Source organism: Triturus cristatus, chromosome 7 (assembly GCF_964204655.1).
Source record: "Triturus cristatus chromosome 7, aTriCri1.1, whole genome shotgun sequence".
Taxonomy (NCBI): domain Eukaryota; kingdom Metazoa; phylum Chordata; class Amphibia; order Caudata; family Salamandridae; genus Triturus; species Triturus cristatus.
Window position 1 is genome coordinate 558786302 of NC_140590.1, and position 7527 is coordinate 558793828.

At 47.2% G+C, this 7527-nt stretch overlaps 1 protein-coding gene across 1 annotated transcript in view; it reads right to left on the bottom strand.

Moving 5' to 3' along the window:
• The window catches only part of LOC146810105 (monocarboxylate transporter 6-like), a 257057-nt gene extending 251093 nt beyond the window's left edge, over positions 1–5964 (bottom strand). Inside the window, exon 1 of the mRNA XM_085617051.1 lies at positions 5678–5964. The gene's annotated coding sequence lies outside the window, so the exon portion shown is untranslated. The remainder of the gene's footprint in view (positions 1–5677) is intronic.
• Positions 5965–7527: the final 1563 nt, after the last annotated feature.

Genomic DNA, 7527 nt, shown 5'->3' on the forward strand with positions numbered 1-7527 from the left:
TTAGACCAAATCCTCACCCAGGCCAGAAGCGGCCTGACCTTGATTTGATCTTCAATATACGGTTCACCCAGTTCTTCATGTATCATGTAGGCTGATGTACTGTGCGGGACTTTCAGTATCCTTCTAAAAAATGTATTTTCCTCTATCTGGACCTGATGTATATTCGCAAAGCCCCAAACTTCAGCCCCATAAACTGCCTTAGCGCAGCATATTGATCTATACAAATTCATCACTTGCTCGGGGGACCATCTTCCCAGCCTTCTCCCATAACCCATTATAGCCCCAGATGAGGCCACCAATTTTGAGTCAGTGTTTGTCCACTAAAAGTCTAAACTTTAGAAGCCCGTCAAACAATACTCCTAGGTAGTTCCTATCTTATAAAAAAATATTTTGTCTGTTCTGGTCCCCGCAAGCATGATATACGATTTATCTAGGTTTGCTGATAGATCAAGTGAGGACATAAAAGTTATAAATCCATCAATCAGCCTCTGTAATCCCCGCAGAGTCCGTGCTAGGAGCACCGTGTCGTCCGCATAGAGCAGGACAGGGACTGGGCGAGTGCCTACCTGAGGAGAATCCACTCCGAGTTTACACAGTTCACTATCTAAGTTATTTATGTAAAGTGAAAACAAAAAGGGAGCTAGGATGCAGCCCTGCCGCACTCCACTAGTGCATGGGAATGATGGAGTCTTGCTTCCGTCTTGATTAAAACGAACAGACGCAGTTGTATTCCAGTGCAGTGCCTTGAGAAGATTGACTAGGTCCTGGTCCGCCCCAAGACCTGTCATCAGGGCCATAGCTTTTCCCTATTCACGTGATCAAAGGCCGCGGAAAGGTCCATGAACCCCAAATAAACCGCCTCCTTACTGGCTATAGTGTACTTAGCGACCAGCAAATAGAGGTTCAGGCACTGGTCCGTGGTTGACCTTCCTTCTCTAAACCCATATTGGGTGTCCGTTATTAACTGGTGGGTGTCTGTCCAATCCGTTAGACGATTTAGGACAACACGACCCAGCACCTTCGCCGTAACATCGATCAAGGATATCGGGCGATAATATTGTGGGTCATCCCTATTTCCTTTTTTAAATATTGGAACTATTGTTGTCGAGGACCAAGAACGCGGCAGACCTGCCACCACTGCCGCGTTCAGGACCCTTGTGAGAATGGGTGCCCACAACTCCACTTTTCCGAGATAAAGGTCTGGAGGAACCCCATCCGGGCCAGGCGCCTTATTTTTTGTTAGGCCCAGGATGGCCCCCTCCACTTCTACCACGGTGATATCAGGCCTTGCAGTCAGTTTTAACCTCTGTCCCTCATCGTTATTAATTACACCAGTGTGATTATATAGATTTTTGAAATGGGAATGCCACTGCTCCGGCAAAATAATATTTAAAATCTGTGGGGCATTGGAGTCCTGAAAACATGGTGTGTTTATAATTTTCCAGAACTCAGTCAAGTCTCTTCTATCCGCCGCCTCCCTTAAGTCCTCCCAGGCTTGCATTTGGAGACTAGTCTTACGTTTTTTTTGTGCCTTTTTATATATCAGCCTACATTGGGCTATGTACGAATTATCCCTGGGCAGAAGTTTTAGGCTAGACTTTAGCTCTTTATGTGCTTTTGAGCAATCTCTATCAAACCATCTGGGTGTGGTAGGTAATGTCCTAGTCTTGGTGGTCTTTAATAATCCATCAATGAGGTGCGCCATCTTTTCGAAAGCGGTTACTACCGCGGTCCCCTCAATGTTGGGGTCGAAGCATACATGAAATGCGTCTTCCCCTCTGGTTATTAAGCTTTTGTAAAAGCTATCTCCGTCTATTTTAGACCATCTAAGCCTCCTCCCTTGGTCTGATATCGTCTCCACGGCACCTACCCCTCGTGATACGTATTTAATGATTGGTCCTTTTAGCTCTAACACCAGAGGGTTGTGGTCACTGAAAATGCTCCTTTCTATGTCTGCCCTATTGACCCAGGTTTTAAGTATGGGTGAAACCATAATGTAGTCGATAGAAGATCGACATCCTCTACCCTTAAAGGTGGGATTAGGCTCCCCACCTCTGCCCATTCCTACCAGGTCCATGGTATGGACCAGATTGTGGCCTTTCAACACCTTATCTAAATGCGCCCCGTCCGGTGAATGCAAAAAGTGTGGCCCTTTCTCCACTGTGCACCGTGACCAGTCCTTCGTAAGTGGTCTTAGGTTCGCGCACAGATGACAATTGAAATCACCTACGAGAACTACAGATGGAACTGCTCCCGACTTCACAACCGACAGCTGGGCATTTAGGCGAGAGTCCAATTCTTTTGTTATACTTTCCTTCCCATTTGCTCCCACCGCATTATACCAGTTAACTAGGGTAATGTTTACCCCTTTTGAGCGGAGACCTACAGCCTGCATGTTGTATGATGCCCAATTTAGGTTAGACCAAACCTCTTTGATAAGAAGATCTACGTATATAATCAACCCTCCCATGGCTCTCCCTGAAGCTGACCTTTGTGCGGGGACTGCGAAGCACTTGAACCCCTCCAGGGAGAAACGGTTACAATCAATCAACCAGGTCTCCTGAAGACATATAACATGAAACCTGGTGATGTATTGCCTCCATTCCTGATCCTCATATTTGGCAGCAAGTCCTGCTACGTTCCAGGATACTAGTTTTAATCCGTCCTGCTTGACAGGATTTCTTGCCCCAGCCATGGGGGGGTGAGTACCCACATTCCCTCCATTAAAAAAGTTTCATTTTGGTAGGCTAAAGTATGTAGGTGTTTTGATTGGGTGTCTAAAGCCCCACTATCAGGCCCCATTATCTCGATCTCTACCATAATGGATGGTTGTAATCTCTCTGCAATAGTTACCCCCTTATCTTCCCCTCTCTGACTTAAATCATGTCTCGATGTTTCCATCGGGGGTACCTTATTCTGTTCTGGACTCTTGTCCCTATCTTGGTTCTGCCTGGGGTTTATATCTGTCCCTAGTCAATCCCGTTCTTCTAAATTCATCAGGGGTTCAAATCTATTCTGAAGATTAATCCCATCCTGGTTCCTCATGGCTACAGAGAGAGGTCTACGATTGTGCCCAACCAGGTTCCACTCCCTGCCTCTTAGACCATCCGTAGCATGCCCCCCGTTGTAGGCCCCCTTCGGGTAAAAAAAGCTAAGGGGCATAGACCAAATGTTACTCGAATCCGTGGTTGGGCCCCACCTTAATAGCTGGCCAACAATCTGCGTATTTCTAAAATTCACAACCACACAATCCCCGATGTTATCCTTGGGCCTAGTTCCCACCCAATTCACCCTTCTAACCATTAATATTTCCCCTTGTTCCATGCCTACTAGGGGCCTATGCTTATTTAACCAAAACATAGTTTTGTTTTTGAGCTCATCATAGGTCTCCAACTGGTCTCGTCTCAGCACTGGGACTCCTTTAAGTATAATCACATAAGGGGCTGCGTCAGGGGGTAGATTGAGAGTTACTGACGTATTTAAGTGCCCCTTCGTGACGCAATTCTCTAATTGTCCCCGACTAGCAGGGGGGGGGGGATGAAGCTTCTCTATGGACCATCACCCTGTGTATGCCTTTTGGTACTCCCTGGGGAGCCTCCATGCTAATGATGGACAAACTCGGGGGGGCCTGTGTCAAGCCTACAGATTGTGTGTTCGATGGGGTCAAGGGATGTGTGGTTGTGTTGGTTTGATCATTTCGGGTCCTATTTGTGGTTGATGTTTCTATGCCACTGCTAATACCCTTCCCCATTGCATTATTACCCAGGGAGGGGGGATTGTTACCGCCAACCGACTCCTTTGTCTTAACCAGAGTTATTATTTTATCCAACCTACTGAGGATCACTTTGGTTTGGTTAGCAACAAGTTGCTCAAGATGGATCTGTAGGTTAGATATTATTTGGGATACCCACATTGGGGGCGATTGTGTATTTAAATCGTCCTCTCCAGGAGACCTTGCTTCTGTAGAGCAGGTGTCTAGTACGCCCTTGTTCGTGTTAACCCTCTTGCGCCAAGACTTTTTTCCGTTAGTATTTCTAATCTTACCCTTTGGTGGTGATCCCCCCCTTGATGTTATGTCCTGTGCCAGTGAGGTCCCCCCTTGAGCACATGGGATATCAAATGTCCCGCAGTCAGGGGATGCCAATGCTAATATTTGGGCATCTAAGTCCTGCTCCTGGTTTGATGAAACAGGTTGGGGGGTTAGTGAGAGACGTCTCTCCGTGCGCTCAATCGCAGATGCTACTTCCCCTAATACTTTACCTAGCATTCTGTCGATGGCGGTTGGTTTTTCACGGTTCAAAGTGGGCATTCCTTTTAATTTACTGCTTTTTAATATATCCGGGGCTATACGCTTAGTGAGTTTTGACGACCTAGTTTGGACTGCATTTGCCATGTCTGTATGCTTAATCCAATTCGCCAAGTGATACCACAAAGTGGTTACCCCGAGTTGAAAACACTAGACTCAAATTAGATGTCCAAACAATTTCAGCTGCTCACTATCACTCCAAAGCGTCTCTAGTCCCAGTGGTGGCTTACAGGATCGCCCTTTACTTAAATAAAGACCATTATGCCATGTACTGACCCAATGCTTGTCCAATGGCGTTTACAGGTGTTTCCCAATCCACAGTAGTTCGTGACCGGGCCCGATCCGTCCTCCTCCGTCCCCGGACGGCCACAGACAGCCTGCCCTTTGCCCGGGCTTAGCCAGGCGCACTCCTGCGCGCGTCCCACCTATCGATAAGGCACTTGGTGTCAAGGGCCCCTCAGGCTCCTGGGGCGTGTAGTGCACTGTCCTCAGCGCTCCACTGCCCCCACAGATATCTCGGTGCATCTCCCGTGGAGGTAGAGTCTAAGGCCCCGGTGTCAGGGGGCGTGTCCGCTGGTGCTGCCCCTCAGGCTCCCGGGGCATGTAGTGCACTGTCCTCAACGCTCCGCTGCCCCCACAGATGACTCGGTGTGTCTCCCCTTTTTAGTTCAAACACCGTACTACAGATCTTACTCCTATAGAACATTGAGGTTGCTCCAAGAACCCTTCCGTCCGTTCGGTGACAAGTGTGTTATTCACCCAAGGGATCCAGTCATTCTATTTCAACATAGAATGATCAGGAATATAAATCAAGGTCCTTTGAACCAGCCACCAACACACGTATCATATGCTGAACAGATCAGTGGTGTCCGGAGACAAAGAAGCCAGACGGGCCGAGTGACAGCCACAAGACAAGAAAACAGAAATTAAAAAGAGTTCAACAGCGCCATCTGGTGCTTATACAGAAAATAGCCTGACTTCAAAAAGGTAGTCTTTTAGTAAATGGAGAAATGTCACGAGCACACCCTCTCACACGAAAGGCTAGATAAATAACCACACAAAAAAAGAGAGGGGGGGGGGGGGGGGAGTTCAATCCAGCGCAACCTTGCGCATTAACGGCAGGGAAGGAATAAAAACGCCTCGTAAAAATGTGAGGGGGGGGGGGGCTTGCAGCGCGACCTCGCGCTAGTGTGCCTGTGGAAACAGACAGGGAGAAAAGATTCCTTCTAGATGTCCTTAAATCTCCCAGTCCTCTTCCAAATCAGTGATGCAGCGAAAGGGAACCTGAAGGGGAAGAGAAATCCAGGGAAAGAAACAACAGGAAGGATCCAACGAAGGACGGTCAAACTGTGGAAGTGTCACCAAGTTTACCTGCTCCCTCAGCCCTCCGGATCCAGCACACCGACACACGCCCACAGGAGAGCCGCAGCGATCAAGCCAGAGCGGGAACAGACTCCAAGGTACCAGCCCTCGAGCAGCACAACCCCTCAGGAGAATCCGAAAGAGTCCGAAAGAATGCAAAACAGATAGCAAAGCAAGCAGCGGGCCTCAGTACAACTCCGGCTCCACCAGTCCCAGAAATCTCAAGGCTTCAAGCATCAGAGGAGGTTTAGCGGAGGGGCAAGAATGAGAACGCCAAGACGCCGAGCCTCACGCCGCCAGCAAACCTCTCGGGTTTCCAGGTATGGGGCGGGGCTCACCTATTCGGATTGGTTCAGCACTCAGTCTGAAAGACGACAAGGACTCAAAGGCTGCAACCCTCTGAACGACTCGACTCCTCCCCCGACGCGTATACATATATATATATATAAATATATATCACACACGATCACCTTCTCACAAGGAAATCCAAGGACACAACGGGGTACTTGTTGGAAGCCTTTAATCACCAAACCAACCAGCATGATGCATTTCGGCCATTACGCCTTCCTCAGATGCGGAATCGTTCGTGGGTGTCACCTCCTCCCTCCTTTGTAATTGCCAGGGCACTCCCATTGGTGGGAGCTCAGCTGATCCTGCCGCCTGGGAATGCTGCAGTATAGTAAACAACTACAGCTCCCAGCATGCACTAGTTCCAATCCGTCCGGCAGCTGGATCAGATATTGCTCGCATGAGCGCCGAGATTTGCCTCGCAAAGTGGGGGCCATGTAGCGGCTGGTGGCCCCATAGTTCATGTATTTACAGCTCCCTCCGGTCCCCAACATCCAAAGTCCCAAGGAGAAGGAACAAAGCCGGGCCGTGAAGCAGGAGTGAATCAACCTGCCTCCGGGTAAAGTTACAGGCTGCCATTGACAGCGGCCACTTGCATTGGCCCGTTCCTGAGGCGGTCCTGGAAACTATCAATACCTTGATGAGAGAACCAAAATGCCAGAACACACATGTGGAGATATATATATATATATATATATATATATATATATATATATACACACACATACATACATACATACATACATACATACACACATACACACACACACACACGCACACACACATAACTACATTACTGAAGTGGAAAAAATACCAAACCTAATACTTACCTACATTGCAAGGCATAATGCAGAACATGGGTAAACTAGAGCTGAAAACACCATGGCTGCCAATAACTTGGATAAAGGCAGTCAGTAGCCAATTGGCTAATGAATAGTCATCGCTATATACCTCAATAGTACTAAGGTACTATCATGGCCACAGATATCACTAAATTTAAAACACTTAAAACATAAAAAATACTTACTCTTACCTGCCGTACCCCACAGAATTATATGCGCGCCATAATATAGAATCCTGACATATTTTGTAACAATCTTACTGACTAGTTGAAGTAACATTGTAGGTAGGTAAATATATCAATGACAAAAAAAAAATTCACCAGTTCTAGTTAGTGCATGGAGGAGGTTCAAGTTATAGCTAGTGCTGCTGCTTATGACCTAACATAAGACATCACTCATGACATGTTCTATGACATTTATGACATCTCAAATGACATCGCTGAAGACATCATCCAATGAGTGTGGTCATTTGTTTTATAGTCTACATAGTGGTGGGTAAGCACCATATTACTGGTCTACCTAATTTTGTTTAGCCTGGGACCTGCTAATGGGGGGTGTAAGTGTTTACAAAACAAATGTGCTCCTAATGCACCATAGGTGTGTAGCGGTATTGAACTTGTTATAAATCTTTGTACTTAAGAGTAACTCTGTGTGCAGATGACAGTTGAC